At 43.6% G+C, this 19,676-nt stretch overlaps 1 pseudogene; it reads right to left on the bottom strand.

Moving 5' to 3' along the window:
- Positions 1 to 10,315: 10,315 nt before the first annotated feature.
- On the bottom strand, positions 10,316 to 11,005 carry LOC148019876 (tubulin alpha-1 chain pseudogene; annotated as a pseudogene).
- Positions 11,006 to 19,676: the final 8,671 nt, after the last annotated feature.

The raw sequence follows: 19,676 nt of genomic DNA, 5'->3' as shown, positions 1-19,676 counted from the left end.
TGGTGCAATACAACTAGTAGGAGCATCAAGTCAGGCTTGATTGTGAGTGTCATTGTATCACAGTGGACTTGGGCAGCTACTATTTTGCAAAGCTCTAATGTTACATGGGAGTATGGTGTCAATGGCCTTTGTGGTATGCGAGTGAGACGACAATTCAGGTGCTCCTTTTTGGAGTATTTGCCATTGAAATCAAATGGAAGGCATCATCAGTACATACAATTGGTGAGATTGTGTGTGTGAGGTGGGTTCTTTTTGGTGCATATTGTTGTTGTTGGTGTTTGTTTTGCCCACTTCACCAAGATGGATACGCATAGTGGTAGCATGATTCGACTTCCCAGGCAACGGAGAAAGTGAGGGTGAATTTCAATTTGGCAACTATTCTAAAGAAGTGGAGGACCTTCGTTCTGTGGTAGCTTATTGGATGCAGCGGGGGCGTATTGTGAAAGTTATAATTGGGCACAGCAAAGGTGGGAGTACTGTGCTACTGTATGGATCCAAGTACCATGATGTACATAAAATAATAAATGCTACCGGTTAAATAAAAAGGAGGAAAATCCGAAAAGGGAGGCAAGCTTCAAAAACGAAGATGAGAAAGCTAATCAAAGGGGCATTAAGCCAAGAAAAGGAGGAAGATAAAAAGAAAGGGAAAAAGCAACGGAGACGGTTTTTACGACGAAGGGAGAGGACTCTCAAGGAGCTTGGGGGGGGGGGGGAGAGCAGAATTCTGGGAGGGAGATGTCTCATATCTCTGTCTCAGCCTGATTATCTTCGGTACAGAGTCCAGACTACTCGGGAGGCCTTATAATGGCACACCAATGTGCTCTGTTTCCTAAATAAGCTTATTGTGACATGATCGCACAAATGTGCCTGTTTCCTTCCTGTGTCTACACCATTCCTCCTGATGTTTGTTTCTTTGTACTCAAATTTCGAGCATGATACAATCCGAGTCCAATTCAAGTCTCGGAGCCACACCCACAACGAAAAGCAGCATCTTTTGAATATGGTCTATGGTCCTGCTGCGTATATACCACAGAGGTGAATACCCTCTCCTTCGGTCTTATCACTCGGCATTTGGCCATCAAAACGAGGAAGCCTTGCAAGCCAGTGCAGTTGTCTGCAAGCTTCCTGATGCGGTCCAGGCACAGGTCCACTATCTCTTTTCCAATCGTATAGTGGCCACGGGCGAAGTTGTTCGCTGCATCTTCCTTTCCACTGATGAGCTGCTCAGGGTGAAAGAGCTGACGGTATGTGCCTGTGCGAACCTCATCGATAACAGTCGGTTCCAGATCAAGGAACACAGCCCTGGGCCCCTGTTTCCCAGCGCCGATCTCGCTGAAGAAAGTGTTGAAGAAGATAAGGGCGCCATCATGGTCATTTTTCCTGGAATTCTGCTCCTCTATCGTCGGAGCACCCCGTCCCACTCACAATGAATCTTCGCAGAGGCAAAGCCAACCATAGAAGAAGACGACGCGCGGCATATCCTCAGTCTGGATTACCAGAGGCCCGTGCTTAAAGCAAGAAGAGCAGCAATCATTATAACCACTGATGCTTCCGTCTAGAGCGACATCAAATTGTGGCCTTTCAAGGTCTTTGCTGGCCCTGGCGAGAAGCCTATGATCTCTGAGCAGTACAAGGGCGGACATATGGTATACTTGGAGGATCCGACTCTGATTCTGTTGATCTTAACCATGGAGACTCTGATCATGAGAAATTCGAATTAGAAACAGCACCCAACCTTCGTCTTTGGGCACTCAGCCTGGCACATTCAGAGCTATCGTCTGTGTTCTATGACAAAGTATTGGTGTTGGCTTGGGAATCTCCTTCAGGAGAACGAATTAGTGAAATCTCAGCTTTCTGAGTTGTCCGTGATACAAGCATACAGTGTAATTAGAACCCAGGACATTCAGGACACATCAAGTGTGAAATCTTCAAAGCTTGTAGCAGCTGAGGCTTCATCTACAAGGCTAGCAACTGCTGGATCTATGCAGCAGAATGATTCGAGCATAACAGCTGCTGACACCACCTTACAGCTTGGATATTATACGAACTGACAACCACCAAACTCCTTTCCCATCCATCATCTGAACAGGAAATCCTGAACGAACCTTACCAGTTTGAATGAGATGTTACAGTGGTCTTGCTAATATACATATGGATGGAAAACTGTACTGTGAAAGGCCTTTGCCATGATGGGTACATTAAAAGTACATCAGTCCATTGATATTAAATATAGACTGTTAAAACAAAAAGTCATCTGCTATTAAATATACCTCAGACTTTCATAGATCACAATGCCTACCACTCAAAAGCAAACAGCAGACAACAAAGAATGAATTGTCCTCGCCACCATTGAGATCGATGATGGGACATTTCTTTACATGTCAAAAGAAACAACCACAGAATTTATTGATTGAATTCTGGAATTATTGTATGGCTATTAAAAATATATGACTCAGAGTTGAATGCTAGAACCATCTCTAACATTGGATTATTCATTTGATTGATCTTCCATCTTGACATATATCAAGGTCTTCTGAAGACGCGACTTTCCTTTCACAAACCCTTCGACATCTTTGGTGAACCCGACGTGAAAGCGTCGCAGAAATTTCAGGATGGGAGACACTTCAGCCTCTATTTCAGCTTCTTCTTCAACTCCAGCTGCGTCTACTTCAGCTCCATCTATGATTGCTGCGTCAAGTACTTCAACGGAGGATCTAAAACAGATTTTGCAGAATATGTCTATGTATATGCAGCTCCAAAATCAGCAAACACAAATGTATATGCAGCAACAACAACAATTGCATCAACAACAGTTGTCTCAGCAAAGGCAACTCTATTCGGATCAGGAGAATGCAAACAGCGCGACTAAGGCTATTGAAGCAGTTGAGAGTGAGAAGAAGCTATTTGACGGGCGTAATGTTTCAGCATATTTGAAGACATATGAGATCAAGATGGGGTTCTTTGGAGTTCCTACTGGACTTATGAGTAAGTACTTCCTTCGTCTTGTCACACCTGCTTTGAGGACAAAGGTGACTGATTTATTTATTCAAAATACACATTGGCAAGATTTTAAGAAGGCTCTAAAAGAAGAATACTTCCTTGAGGACTTTGGTATGGCTACTCGGCGGTCATTCCGAGAGTGGGTCTACATGCCAAACAAAGGTCTTGCTGCTTCGGAGTTGATTCGAGAATTTGAGGAAAGGTATAGTCAGCTTGATGCTATTGAACAAAGAGCATTGGATGTTGAAAAAGTTGAACTTTTCTTGCAAGCTGCAGATCCTGCTCTTCAAGAAGAATTGGGTGAGCTTCTTGAAGATCGCACGAAGCCTATGGGTCTTAAAACTGATTGGCAGGATGCTCAGGATGCAGTTTCGACATTGACCAAGAGAAGGATATGGAAGACTCGCCTACAGAATGGTTCCATGACACTTACACCATCATCTGCTCCTATGCCTACTTCTATTCCTGTTATTTCTTCTCCTCCTCAGCCAGTTTCTTGGCCTATGCCAGTGCCTACTGTTTCTACTCCACCTATTCCTCCTGTTCCACGACCGATGCCTACACCTTCTGCTCCAAAACCATCCGCTCCATCGGTGCCTACTTCTCTTGATGACATAATCAAAGGAATCACAGATTTGACACTTGAGTCAGTCAAAGCGGAGTTGGTGGGTAAGTTGAAGGAGCAGTTTGCTTCCACTGCGCCTGCTACTTCTTCTAGTGCTCCTATTGCACCTAGGAGTGCTCCTAGTGCTCCTAGGAGAGATCGGAGATGTATTTGGTGTGATAGTACGGAGCATCAGCATTGCAGGGATTGTGACTCTTTCCAGGATGCAAGGAGGCAGAATTTGGTATATTGGGGGCAAGATGGTAAGATTTGGTTGACTGAGACAGGAGCTCCACTTGCTACCAACTTTGGTAAAGGTGGAATGAAGAAGTTAGTGGAGGACATGGCTGCGCGTACTTCTTATGTGACGGCTAGAGGTGATGCTTCAGCATATGGAGTACAGATTGAGAAGGGATCGGAGACTCAGTCCGCACTATGGACTTATGCTATGGAGACTGCAAACAAGGGGAAAATTCAGCAAACTGTTTTGACTAGCGCAGGCTCTAGCATCAGATCAGAGACAGGATGGGACTCGCCTGTTGACAGGTATTCTATTTATGCTTATTTGGCTAAATCTCATGGTGCAGATGTATTTGTTGAGGAGAAGCGTAAGAGGGATGAAGAAAATCCAAGTGCAGCTAAGAAGACTAGAGGGGGTGAGTTTGTTACTCCACCTACTGCAGGACCGTCTTCACGATCAGGGCCAGATCGACAGATGGAGGATGCTCAAAAGAGGGAAAAGAGGCAAGAGCCTAGAGAGAGAAAGCAGCCAGGATTCAGATTGATGTCCGACATTGAGACATCTACAGACATGAAGAAAATCTTTAATGATAAGATACTTGGCAGTGAGGTGACTTTCACTATTTCCGAGATTTTGGGCATCTCAAAAAGAGAGTTTCAGGATCAGTTTCAGGAGGTCCTGAAGAGGAAAAGACATGCATTGGCTACCACTGATACACAGGGAGTTTTCATTGGAGAGTTGGATGAGGATGATGATGAGGTTATGGTTGATAATGCTTCTATTTTGCCGCAGGTAGAGAAGAGGGTTCAACCTATGCATTATGCTGAAATTGATGAGCCTGTTTTGATACCGCGTAGTCACTTTTCGCGGAGCCATTGGGCTAGGGCAACTACAGAGACGATGGTAAAGGTTGGAGAAAAACAGGTGCCTTATGTTGCATTGGTTGATCATGGTTCAGAGATTAATCTCATTGTTCGTAGAGTTTATGAGAGTAACAGATGGCCTATGGATGTAGAGCATGGGTGGCGTATGAGAGCCGCCAATAACACTGCAGGTGATTTATATGCTGCTTGCCCTAGTGTCAGGGTTTCTATTGGTGATGTAGAGGAGGATTTTCATTTTTTTGTGCAGGATTCATGCTCTTATCCCATAATTCTTGGACAGCCATTCATTACAGAGATGCGCATGGAGACAAAGGTCATGGATGATGGATCTGCTTATGCACGGATTCGTAGTAAAGATGGAATGAGAGCAGTTCAGTTTATGACTGTATGTGTGAATCATGTTAGAAACAGAGATACTCTCAGAGATGCACCCTTACCCACTGTGAGGGATTCGGGTTTTCACTAGGTACCGCCGTTTCGCGAGACGACGGTGGTACAGAGGAGAGGAGATTGGAGTTCTCGCCTCCTGGCAGCAGCAGTGTTTTCTCCTCCGGTTATGTTGGGATTTCAGCAAACAGTTCAATGAGCTATCAGAGGACTTCTAGATTGTCTAGAGCTGCCAGGCAGTATATATGCAGGAAGGAGAAAAATTTGAAAAATGCAGGAATTTTGGAGGATGATGAGCACATAGATGGTATGTATGACAATGTGATTTGTGCAGATACGATGTCAGAGATGGGAGATATGCTGAAAACTGATATGCTGAATTGTCATGGTAATGTATTAGTGCAGTCCCTGGACATGTTTCATGAAATTGCAGATTTTATGTCACAAATTGAGTCAGAGGCTGAGGTAACTCAGCAAAGAGTGTTGAGTGCTGAAGAAATTCAGCAAACAGAGTTTCCAGCTGGTTATGATCAGCTTTCAGAGAGACAGAGGGCTGAAAATTTTCAGCCAACAGAGTTTACTGCTGAAATATTTCAGCATTCAGAGTTTGGGGCTGTTTCTATGCAGTCCATAGAGCAGAGGGCTGAGAATATTCAACCATTGGAGTGCAGAATTGCTGATTTACAGCAAGGTTTATGTAATGCAGAAGAGCATAATGAAGCCAGGGTTGACACGAAGTACAAAACTGTGGATAAGAAGGTGAAGCCGGTTGCTGTACCGCTTCCACCTGACAGTGATCAGCAAATAGAGAGGGCTGCTAAACAGCAAATTTTGAGGAATCCGGAGCATATTGGTCATAAATTTTCAGCAGAGACACTTGCTGAATTGAAAATTGGAAATGGTGATTTCTTGTTACCCATGGAGAAGCAATGCTTTCAGGAGATGCTTGAGCGTCATGGAAGGGGATTTGCTTTTGTCCCACATGAGATTGGATGTGTGAATCCTGATATTGTTGCTCCTATGGTCATCTTTACTATTCCTCATATTCCATGGAATCTCCGACCTATTCCAGTGCCTAAAGCACACTTGCCAAAGCTGATTGATTTATTGAATGAGAAAATCAGGATGGGAATCCTTGAGCCTTCATCTGCACCATACTCAAACAGGTGGTTTACAGTTCCAAAGAAGAATGGTACTCTTCGATTTATTCAGGATATGCAGCCAGTGAACAGAGTTACTATCAGGAATGTTGGTATTGGTCCAGTTGTGGATGAGTTTGCAGAGGCATTTGCTGGACGTGCCATCTATTCTTTGGGTGATTTGTATTCAGGTTATGATCAGTTTCAGCTGGCTTTGGAAAGCAGGGACATAACCACCATGAGAACTCCTATTGGGCTTGTCAGGATGTGTACCTTGCCTCAAGGTGCCACTAATTCTGTTGCGCATATGATGAATGCCATGCATAAGGTCCTTCGTGATTACATACCTCAGCTTACTATGCCTTTCTTGGATGATGTGCCCATTAAGGGATGTGCAGAAGAAGAGAAGAATGAGAGCCTAAATGAGCAGGGATGCAGGTACTTTGTGGCTGATCATATTTCAGCATGTGAGAAGATTTTGGCTAGGTTAGAAGAAGTGAACTTGACACTTTCAGGGCAAAAATCTGTTTTTGGAGTGAATGAGGTTGTTATTGTTGGGCATATGTGTGGATATTATGGCAGGAAACCTTCACCTGATAAGGTGAATGCTATAGGCAAGATTGCAGAGTATTGTTCTACCACTTCAGAGGTACGGAGATTCATTGGTGCTTGTGTGTTTTATATGATTTGGATACCTCATTTTGCACACATAGCAGATTGTTTGTATCAGCTGCTTCGAAAGGGGCAGAAATTCTATTGGGATGAGAGCCACACTAAAGCCATGCGGAAATTGAAGAAGTTATTGCAGAATGCTCCTACTCTCAGGAAAGCGGATTATAATTGTGATAGGCCTATTGTATTGACAGTTGATACTAGTCCAATTGGCATAGGTTGGGCTGTGGGTCAAGATGATGCAGATGGAAATAGGTATGCTATTCGGTTTGGGGCGAAAGTCCTAAACGAGAGACAGAGGAGATATCCACAAATCAAGAGGGAGTTATTGGGGATTGTCACGGCTCTCAAATGTGACAAGGAGTACTTTATTGGAGCTTCAGTTGTGGTAGAGACAGATTGTTTGCCATTGATTGGTATGATCACGAGTTGTTCTACTCCGGATATAGCTATGTTGAGATGGATTGCATACATCAAGTCATTAAATCCGGAATTTAAACACATAGCAGGGAAGGATAATCCAGTGGCAGATATGTTGTCTAGAGCCAGATATGATGATGAGGAGACTCTACTTGCAGAAGAGGATGATGCAGAAATTTCAGCCACTATGGTTGATCATGTTTGTCATGTTTATGATATTGTGGCTTTTACAGAAGAACTTTATGTTGGAGATTGGTTGCAGATTGGCAGGTACCTTAGTACACTAAGCAAAAGAGATGAATGGACAGATGAAGAGTTCAAGAAGATCAGAAGGAAAGCTTATGGTTATTTTCTCAAGGACGGATTTCTTTGGAAGCATCCGAAGAAAAGAGGCGGATTACCTTTGCGGGTTGTCTGCGATAGAGAAACACAGTTACAGGTGATGAGAGAGTTTCATGAGAGTCCTTGGGCTGGTCATAGAGAAGTATGGGCTACTTATGAGAAGATCAGGGAAAAATATTGGTGGAAAGGCATGTACAGAGATGTTTCTCACTTTGTTGAGACTTGCAGAGACTGCCAGATGCATTCAGTAGTGCGTCATAGAGATGAGCTTCATCCGACCTATCCGCTATGCATTCATTATAAGTGGGTAGTTGATTTGGTTACCATGCCTATGGGTCTATGGCAGATGAGGTACATTGTTTTGGCTAGAGAGGATCTTATCAATCATGTTGAGGGCAGATCTTTGAGAACGAAGACCACTAGTGCAGTGTGTAAGTTCTTATTGGAGGAAATTTTCTGCAGGTATGGTTGTGTGGGTAAGATCACTGCGGATCGTGGTGAATTGGATGCAGATGAAGCTAGGGAGTTTTTCTCTCAGCTAGGAATCAAATTGGCTCTAACCACAGCATACAATCCAGAGGGAAATGGGAAGAGTGAAAGAGGGCATCCGCCGATAGTGAAAGCATTAGCCAAAGCATGCAGAGGACGGATTGGAGAATGGCCGAGACTTCTACCATTTGCTTTATGGGCTGATCGTACGACTCATAGTGTTACCACAGGATATATGCCTGCAGAGTTGATGTATGGTCAGAAACCTGTTATGCCGATTGAGACTTGTGCTTTGACTTGGTCAGTTTTACCTTGGCAGGAGGATTTGACGAGAGAGGAGCTCTTAGCTCTTCGGATTCGACAGTTGGAGAGGAGACCTGAGGATATTCAGCTAGCTATTGACAGGTTGAAAGTTGCTAGACTAAGGAACAAGGACAGGTTTGATAGCAGGCATCGCTTGCGGCCTAGAGCAATAGAAGAGGGAGATTGGGTATTGGTCTTTGATAGCAGCCTTGAAAATCAGCATACTGCACTTCGGAAGATGGTGAAAAGATGGTTTGGGCCATACATAGTCAGACATGTCTTTGATAATGCAACATATGAGCTGACAGAATTGGATGGAACAATGCTTAGAGTGCCTATTGCTGGAAAAAGAATCAAGATTTTCAAGAAAAGAGATGATGAGGATTATGCATTGGAAGAATTTTCGAGAGAAGAGCAACATCAAGAAACTCCAATGGAAGGGACAGATGATATGGCTGAAAATCTTGTTGATCTACCGGAAATGCAAAACGAAGAGATTGATTTGTTTGTGGATCTTGATGATAATGATCATGGGTAAGTTGGCCCATCCGGAGGATGCGCAGGATTAGAGGGGGTGGATGTCGTATTGCTGCGCATTCGAGGTGTGAAAACCACCCAAAAGTTGTGTGTGTGATTTGATATTTTGTACATATTTAGATGTTATGTTTGCTCTTTCATTCTATGCCGAAGATGGAGAAGAATAAGGTTTTTGATGGATTGGAAACTCGAGATGCAATCTCATGGGCTACACTTATTTCAAGATATGCCGAATATGGGCTTTGTGAGGAAGTACTAAAATAATTCCAAGAGATGCAAGTCGAAGTATATTGGTAGATATGTTTGCCAAATGTGAGAGCATGCTTGATGTTTAGCACACCTCAGAATGGTGCAATACAACTAGTAGGAGCATCAAGTCAGGCTTGATTGTGAGTGTCATTGTATCACAGTGGACTTGGGCAGCTACTATTTTGCAAAGCTCTAATGTTACATGGGAGTATGGTGTCAATGGCCTTTGTGGTATGCGAGTGAGACGACAATTCAGGTGCTCCTTTTTGGAGTATTTGCCATTGAAATCAAATGGAAGGCATCATCAGTACATACAATTGGTGAGATTGTGTGTGTGAGGTGGGTTCTTTTTGGTGCATATTGTTGTTGTTGGTGTTTGTTTTGCCCACTTCACCAAGATGGATACGCATAGTGGTAGCATGATTCGACTTCCCAGGCAACGGAGAAAGTGAGGGTGAATTTCAATTTGGCAACTATTCTAAAGAAGTGGAGGACCTTCGTTCTGTGGTAGCTTATTGGATGCAGCGGGGGCGTATTGTGAAAGTTATAATTGGGCACAGCAAAGGTGGGAGTACTGTGCTACTGTATGGATCCAAGTACCATGATGTACATAAAATAATAAATGCTACCGGTTAAATAAAAAGGAGGAAAATCCGAAAAGGGAGGCAAGCTTCAAAAACGAAGATGAGAAAGCTAATCAAAGGGGCATTAAGCCAAGAAAAGGAGGAAGATAAAAAGAAAGGGAAAAAGCAACGGAGACGGTTTTTACGACGAAGGGAGAGGACTCTCAAGGAGCTTGGGGGGGGGGAGAGCAGAATTCTGGGAGGGAGATGTCTCATATCTCTGTCTCAGCCTGATTATCTTCGGTACAGAGTCCAGACTACTCGGGAGGCCTTATAATGGCACACCAATGTGCTCTGTTTCCTAAATAAGCTTATTGTGACATGATCGCACAAATGTGCCTGTTTCCTTCCTGTGTCTACACCGTTCCTCCTGATGTTTGTTTCTTTGTACTCAAATTTCGAGCATGATACAATCCGAGTCCAATTCAAGTCTCGGAGCCACACCCACAACGAAAAGCAGCATCTTTTGAATATGGTCTATGGTCCTGCTGCGTATATACCACAGAGGTGAATACCCTCTCCTTCGGTCTTATCACTCGGCATTTGGCCATCAAAACGAGGAAGCCTTGCAAGCCAGTGCAGTTGTCTGCAAGCTTCCTGATGCGGTCCAGGCACAGGTCCACTATCTCTTTTCCAATCGTATAGTGGCCACGGGCGAAGTTGTTCGCTGCATCTTCCTTTCCACTGATGAGCTGCTCAGGGTGAAAGAGCTGACGGTATGTGCCTGTGCGAACCTCATCGATAACAGTCGGTTCCAGATCAAGGAACACAGCCCTGGGCCCCTGTTTCCCAGCGCCGATCTCGCTGAAGAAAGTGTTGAAGAAGATAAGGGCGCCATCATGGTCATTTTTCCTGGAATTCTGCTCCTCTATCGTCGGAGCACCCCGTCCCACTCACAATGAATCTTCGCAGAGGCAAAGCCAACCATAGAAGAAGACGACGCGCGGCATATCCTCAGTCTGGATTACCAGAGGCCCGTGCTTAAAGCAAGAAGAGCAGCAATCATTATAACCACTGATGCTTCCGTCTAGAGCGACATCAAATTGTGGCCTTTCAAGGTCTTTGCTGGCCCTGGCGAGAAGCCTATGATCTCTGAGCAGTACAAGGGCGGACATATGGTATACTTGGAGGATCCGACTCTGATTCTGTTGATCTTAACCATGGAGACTCTGATCATGAGAAATTCGAATTAGAAACAGCACCCAACCTTCGTCTTTGGGCACTCAGCCTGGCACATTCAGAGCTATCGTCTGTGTTCTATGACAAAGTATTGGTGTTGGCTTGGGAATCTCCTTCAGGAGAACGAATTAGTGAAATCTCAGCTTTCTGAGTTGTCCGTGATACAAGCATACAGTGTAATTAGAACCCAGGACATTCAGGACACATCAAGTGTGAAATCTTCAAAGCTTGTAGCAGCTGAGGCTTCATCTACAAGGCTAGCAACTGCTGGATCTATGCAGCAGAATGATTCGAGCATAACAGCTGCTGACACCACCTTACAGCTTGGATATTATACGAACTGACAACCACCAAACTCCTTTCCCATCCATCATCTGAACAGGAAATCCTGAACGAACCTTACCAGTTTGAATGAGATGTTACAGTGGTCTTGCTAATATACATATGGATGGAAAACTGTACTGTGAAAGGCCTTTGCCATGATGGGTACATTAAAAGTACATCAGTCCATTGATATTAAATATAGACTGTTAAAACAAAAAGTCATCTGCTATTAAATATACCTCAGACTTTCATAGATCACAATGCCTACCACTCAAAAGCAAACAGCAGACAACAAAGAATGAATTGTCCTCGCCACCATTGAGATCGATGATGGGACATTTCTTTACATGTCAAAAGAAACAACCACAGAATTTATTGATTGAATTCTGGAATTATTGTATGGCTATTAAAAATATATGACTCAGAGTTGAATGCTAGAACCATCTCTAACATTGGATTATTCATTTGATTGATCTTCCATCTTGACATATATCAAGGTCTTCTGAAGACGCGACTTTCCTTTCACAAACCCTTCGACATCTTTGGTGAACCCGACGTGAAAGCGTCGCAGAAATTTCAGGATGGGAGACACTTCAGCCTCTATTTCAGCTTCTTCTTCAACTCCAGCTGCGTCTACTTCAGCTCCATCTATGATTGCTGCGTCAAGTACTTCAACGGAGGATCTAAAACAGATTTTGCAGAATATGTCTATGTATATGCAGCTCCAAAATCAGCAAACACAAATGTATATGCAGCAACAACAACAATTGCATCAACAACAGTTGTCTCAGCAAAGGCAACTCTATTCGGATCAGGAGAATGCAAACAGCGCGACTAAGGCTATTGAAGCAGTTGAGAGTGAGAAGAAGCTATTTGACGGGCGTAATGTTTCAGCATATTTGAAGACATATGAGATCAAGATGGGGTTCTTTGGAGTTCCTACTGGACTTATGAGTAAGTACTTCCTTCGTCTTGTCACACCTGCTTTGAGGACAAAGGTGACTGATTTATTTATTCAAAATACACATTGGCAAGATTTTAAGAAGGCTCTAAAAGAAGAATACTTCCTTGAGGACTTTGGTATGGCTACTCGGCGGTCATTCCGAGAGTGGGTCTACATGCCAAACAAAGGTCTTGCTGCTTCGGAGTTGATTCGAGAATTTGAGGAAAGGTATAGTCAGCTTGATGCTATTGAACAAAGAGCATTGGATGTTGAAAAAGTTGAACTTTTCTTGCAAGCTGCAGATCCTGCTCTTCAAGAAGAATTGGGTGAGCTTCTTGAAGATCGCACGAAGCCTATGGGTCTTAAAACTGATTGGCAGGATGCTCAGGATGCAGTTTCGACATTGACCAAGAGAAGGATATGGAAGACTCGCCTACAGAATGGTTCCATGACACTTACACCATCATCTGCTCCTATGCCTACTTCTATTCCTGTTATTTCTTCTCCTCCTCAGCCAGTTTCTTGGCCTATGCCAGTGCCTACTGTTTCTACTCCACCTATTCCTCCTGTTCCACGACCGATGCCTACACCTTCTGCTCCAAAACCATCCGCTCCATCGGTGCCTACTTCTCTTGATGACATAATCAAAGGAATCACAGATTTGACACTTGAGTCAGTCAAAGCGGAGTTGGTGGGTAAGTTGAAGGAGCAGTTTGCTTCCACTGCGCCTGCTACTTCTTCTAGTGCTCCTATTGCACCTAGGAGTGCTCCTAGTGCTCCTAGGAGAGATCGGAGATGTATTTGGTGTGATAGTACGGAGCATCAGCATTGCAGGGATTGTGACTCTTTCCAGGATGCAAGGAGGCAGAATTTGGTATATTGGGGGCAAGATGGTAAGATTTGGTTGACTGAGACAGGAGCTCCACTTGCTACCAACTTTGGTAAAGGTGGAATGAAGAAGTTAGTGGAGGACATGGCTGCGCGTACTTCTTATGTGACGGCTAGAGGTGATGCTTCAGCATATGGAGTACAGATTGAGAAGGGATCGGAGACTCAGTCCGCACTATGGACTTATGCTATGGAGACTGCAAACAAGGGGAAAATTCAGCAAACTGTTTTGACTAGCGCAGGCTCTAGCATCAGATCAGAGACAGGATGGGACTCGCCTGTTGACAGGTATTCTATTTATGCTTATTTGGCTAAATCTCATGGTGCAGATGTATTTGTTGAGGAGAAGCGTAAGAGGGATGAAGAAAATCCAAGTGCAGCTAAGAAGACTAGAGGGGGTGAGTTTGTTACTCCACCTACTGCAGGACCGTCTTCACGATCAGGGCCAGATCGACAGATGGAGGATGCTCAAAAGAGGGAAAAGAGGCAAGAGCCTAGAGAGAGAAAGCAGCCAGGATTCAGATTGATGTCCGACATTGAGACATCTACAGACATGAAGAAAATCTTTAATGATAAGATACTTGGCAGTGAGGTGACTTTCACTATTTCCGAGATTTTGGGCATCTCAAAAAGAGAGTTTCAGGATCAGTTTCAGGAGGTCCTGAAGAGGAAAAGACATGCATTGGCTACCACTGATACACAGGGAGTTTTCATTGGAGAGTTGGATGAGGATGATGATGAGGTTATGGTTGATAATGCTTCTATTTTGCCGCAGGTAGAGAAGAGGGTTCAACCTATGCATTATGCTGAAATTGATGAGCCTGTTTTGATACCGCGTAGTCACTTTTCGCGGAGCCATTGGGCTAGGGCAACTACAGAGACGATGGTAAAGGTTGGAGAAAAACAGGTGCCTTATGTTGCATTGGTTGATCATGGTTCAGAGATTAATCTCATTGTTCGTAGAGTTTATGAGAGTAACAGATGGCCTATGGATGTAGAGCATGGGTGGCGTATGAGAGCCGCCAATAACACTGCAGGTGATTTATATGCTGCTTGCCCTAGTGTCAGGGTTTCTATTGGTGATGTAGAGGAGGATTTTCATTTTTTTGTGCAGGATTCATGCTCTTATCCCATAATTCTTGGACAGCCATTCATTACAGAGATGCGCATGGAGACAAAGGTCATGGATGATGGATCTGCTTATGCACGGATTCGTAGTAAAGATGGAATGAGAGCAGTTCAGTTTATGACTGTATGTGTGAATCATGTTAGAAACAGAGATACTCTCAGAGATGCACCCTTACCCACTGTGAGGGATTCGGGTTTTCACTAGGTACCGCCGTTTCGCGAGACGACGGTGGTACAGAGGAGAGGAGATTGGAGTTCTCGCCTCCTGGCAGCAGCAGTGTTTTCTCCTCCGGTTATGTTGGGATTTCAGCAAACAGTTCAATGAGCTATCAGAGGACTTCTAGATTGTCTAGAGCTGCCAGGCAGTATATATGCAGGAAGGAGAAAAATTTGAAAAATGCAGGAATTTTGGAGGATGATGAGCACATAGATGGTATGTATGACAATGTGATTTGTGCAGATACGATGTCAGAGATGGGAGATATGCTGAAAACTGATATGCTGAATTGTCATGGTAATGTATTAGTGCAGTCCCTGGACATGTTTCATGAAATTGCAGATTTTATGTCACAAATTGAGTCAGAGGCTGAGGTAACTCAGCAAAGAGTGTTGAGTGCTGAAGAAATTCAGCAAACAGAGTTTCCAGCTGGTTATGATCAGCTTTCAGAGAGACAGAGGGCTGAAAATTTTCAGCCAACAGAGTTTACTGCTGAAATATTTCAGCATTCAGAGTTTGGGGCTGTTTCTATGCAGTCCATAGAGCAGAGGGCTGAGAATATTCAACCATTGGAGTGCAGAATTGCTGATTTACAGCAAGGTTTATGTAATGCAGAAGAGCATAATGAAGCCAGGGTTGACACGAAGTACAAAACTGTGGATAAGAAGGTGAAGCCGGTTGCTGTACCGCTTCCACCTGACAGTGATCAGCAAATAGAGAGGGCTGCTAAACAGCAAATTTTGAGGAATCCGGAGCATATTGGTCATAAATTTTCAGCAGAGACACTTGCTGAATTGAAAATTGGAAATGGTGATTTCTTGTTACCCATGGAGAAGCAATGCTTTCAGGAGATGCTTGAGCGTCATGGAAGGGGATTTGCTTTTGTCCCACATGAGATTGGATGTGTGAATCCTGATATTGTTGCTCCTATGGTCATCTTTACTATTCCTCATATTCCATGGAATCTCCGACCTATTCCAGTGCCTAAAGCACACTTGCCAAAGCTGATTGATTTATTGAATGAGAAAATCAGGATGGGAATCCTTGAGCCTTCATCTGCACCATACTCAAACAGGTGGTTTACAGTTCCAAAGAAGAATGGTACTCTTCGATTTATTCAGGATATGCAGCCAGTGAACAGAGTTACTATCAGGAATGTTGGTATTGGTCCAGTTGTGGATGAGTTTGCAGAGGCATTTGCTGGACGTGCCATCTATTCTTTGGGTGATTTGTATTCAGGTTATGATCAGTTTCAGCTGGCTTTGGAAAGCAGGGACATAACCACCATGAGAACTCCTATTGGGCTTGTCAGGATGTGTACCTTGCCTCAAGGTGCCACTAATTCTGTTGCGCATATGATGAATGCCATGCATAAGGTCCTTCGTGATTACATACCTCAGCTTACTATGCCTTTCTTGGATGATGTGCCCATTAAGGGATGTGCAGAAGAAGAGAAGAATGAGAGCCTAAATGAGCAGGGATGCAGGTACTTTGTGGCTGATCATATTTCAGCATGTGAGAAGATTTTGGCTAGGTTAGAAGAAGTGAACTTGACACTTTCAGGGCAAAAATCTGTTTTTGGAGTGAATGAGGTTGTTATTGTTGGGCATATGTGTGGATATTATGGCAGGAAACCTTCACCTGATAAGGTGAATGCTATAGGCAAGATTGCAGAGTATTGTTCTACCACTTCAGAGGTACGGAGATTCATTGGTGCTTGTGTGTTTTATATGATTTGGATACCTCATTTTGCACACATAGCAGATTGTTTGTATCAGCTGCTTCGAAAGGGGCAGAAATTCTATTGGGATGAGAGCCACACTAAAGCCATGCGGAAATTGAAGAAGTTATTGCAGAATGCTCCTACTCTCAGGAAAGCGGATTATAATTGTGATAGGCCTATTGTATTGACAGTTGATACTAGTCCAATTGGCATAGGTTGGGCTGTGGGTCAAGATGATGCAGATGGAAATAGGTATGCTATTCGGTTTGGGGCGAAAGTCCTAAACGAGAGACAGAGGAGATATCCACAAATCAAGAGGGAGTTATTGGGGATTGTCACGGCTCTCAAATGTGACAAGGAGTACTTTATTGGAGCTTCAGTTGTGGTAGAGACAGATTGTTTGCCATTGATTGGTATGATCACGAGTTGTTCTACTCCGGATATAGCTATGTTGAGATGGATTGCATACATCAAGTCATTAAATCCGGAATTTAAACACATAGCAGGGAAGGATAATCCAGTGGCAGATATGTTGTCTAGAGCCAGATATGATGATGAGGAGACTCTACTTGCAGAAGAGGATGATGCAGAAATTTCAGCCACTATGGTTGATCATGTTTGTCATGTTTATGATATTGTGGCTTTTACAGAAGAACTTTATGTTGGAGATTGGTTGCAGATTGGCAGGTACCTTAGTACACTAAGCAAAAGAGATGAATGGACAGATGAAGAGTTCAAGAAGATCAGAAGGAAAGCTTATGGTTATTTTCTCAAGGACGGATTTCTTTGGAAGCATCCGAAGAAAAGAGGCGGATTACCTTTGCGGGTTGTCTGCGATAGAGAAACACAGTTACAGGTGATGAGAGAGTTTCATGAGAGTCCTTGGGCTGGTCATAGAGAAGTATGGGCTACTTATGAGAAGATCAGGGAAAAATATTGGTGGAAAGGCATGTACAGAGATGTTTCTCACTTTGTTGAGACTTGCAGAGACTGCCAGATGCATTCAGTAGTGCGTCATAGAGATGAGCTTCATCCGACCTATCCGCTATGCATTCATTATAAGTGGGTAGTTGATTTGGTTACCATGCCTATGGGTCTATGGCAGATGAGGTACATTGTTTTGGCTAGAGAGGATCTTACCAATCATGTTGAGGGCAGATCTTTGAGAACGAAGACCACTAGTGCAGTGTGTAAGTTCTTATTGGAGGAAATTTTCTGCAGGTATGGTTGTGTGGGTAAGATCACTGCGGATCGTGGTGAATTGGATGCAGATGAAGCTAGGGAGTTTTTCTCTCAGCTAGGAATCAAATTGGCTCTAACCACAGCATACAATCCAGAGGGAAATGGGAAGAGTGAAAGAGGGCATCCGCCGATAGTGAAAGCATTAGCCAAAGCATGCAGAGGACGGATTGGAGAATGGCCGAGACTTCTACCATTTGCTTTATGGGCTGATCGTACGACTCATAGTGTTACCACAGGATATATGCCTGCAGAGTTGATGTATGGTCAGAAACCTGTTATGCCGATTGAGACTTGTGCTTTGACTTGGTCAGTTTTACCTTGGCAGGAGGATTTGACGAGAGAGGAGCTCTTAGCTCTTCGGATTCGACAGTTGGAGAGGAGACCTGAGGATACTCAGCTAGCTATTGACAGGTTGAAAGTTGCTAGACTAAGGAACAAGGACAGGTTTGATAGCAGGCATCGCTTGCGGCCTAGAGCAATAGAAGAGGGAGATTGGGTATTGGTCTTTGATAGCAGCCTTGAAAATCAGCATACTGCACTTCGGAAGATGGTGAAAAGATGGTTTGGGCCATACATAGTCAGACATGTCTTTGATAATGCAACATATGAGCTGACAGAATTGGATGGAACAATGCTTAGAGTGCCTATTGCTGGAAAAAGAATCAAGATTTTCAAGAAAAGAGATGATGAGGATTATGCATTGGAAGAATTTTCGAGAGAAGAGCAACGTCAAGAAACTCCAATGGAAGGGACAGATGATATGGCTGAAAATCTTGTTGATCTACCGGAAATGCAAAACGAAGAGATTGATTTGTTTGTGGATCTTGATGATAATGATCATGGGTAAGTTGGCCCATCCGGAGGATGCGCAGGATTAGAGGGGGTGGATGTCGTATTGCTGCGCATTCGAGGTGTGAAAACCACCCAAAAGTTGTGTGTGTGATTTGATATTTTGTACATATTTAGATGTTATGTTTGCTCTTTCATTCTATGCCGAAGATGGAGAAGAATAAGGTTTTTGATGGATTGGAAACTCGAGATGCAATCTCATGGGCTACACTTATTTCAAGATATGCCGAATATGGGCTTTGTGAGGAAGTACTAAAATAATTCCAAGAGATGCAAGTCGAAGTATATTGGTAGATATGTTTGCCAAATGTGAGAGCATGCTTGATGTTTAGCACACCTCAGAATGGTGCAATACAACTAGTAGGAGCATCAAGTCAGGCTTGATTGTGAGTGTCATTGTATCACAGTGGACTTGGGCAGCTACTATTTTGCAAAGCTCTAATGTTACATGGGAGTATGGTGTCAATGGCCTTTGTGGTATGCGAGTGAGACGACAATTCAGGTGCTCTTTTTGGAGTATTTGCCATTGAAATCAAATGGAAGGCATCATCAGTACATACAGTTGGTGAGATTGTGTGTGTGAGGTGGGTTCTTTTTGGTGCATATTGTTGTTGTTGGTGTTTGTTTTGCCCACTTCACCAAGATGGATACGCATAGTGGTAGCATGATTCGACTTCCCAGGCAACGGAGAAAGTGAGGGTGAATTTCAATTTGGCAACTATTCTAAAGAAGTGGAGGACCTTCGTTCTGTGGTAGCTTATTGGATGCAGCGGGGGCGTATTGTGAAAGTTATAATTGGGCACAGCAAAGGTGGGAGTACTGTGCTACTGTATGGATCCAAGTACCATGATGTACATAAAATAATAAATGCTACCGGTTAAATAAAAAGGAGGAAAATCCGAAAAGGGAGGCAAGCTTCAAAAACGAAGATGAGAAAGCTAATCAAAGGGGCATTAAGCCAAGAAAAGGAGGAAGATAAAAAGAAAGGGAAAAAGCAACGGAGACGGTTTTTACGACGAAGGGAGAGGACTCTCAAGGAGCTTGGGGGGGGGGAGAGCAGAATTCTGGGAGGGAGATGTCTCATATCTCTGTCTCAGCCTGATTATCTTCGGTACAGAGTCCAGACTACTCGGGAGGCCTTATAATGGCACACCAATGTGCTCTGTTTCCTAAATAAGCTTATTGTGACATGATCGCACAAATGTGCCTGTTTCCTTCCTGTGTCTACACCGTTCCTCCTGATGTTTGTTTCTTTGCACTCAAATTTCGAGCATGATACAATCCGAGTCCAAT

This window comes from Lygodium microphyllum, chromosome 19 (assembly GCF_053477565.2).
Source record: "Lygodium microphyllum isolate KBCC chromosome 19, Lygodium_microphyllum_v1.1.10, whole genome shotgun sequence".
NCBI lineage: Eukaryota > Viridiplantae > Streptophyta > Polypodiopsida > Schizaeales > Lygodiaceae > Lygodium > Lygodium microphyllum.
This window is presented reverse-complemented; position numbering and strand designations above follow the sequence as displayed.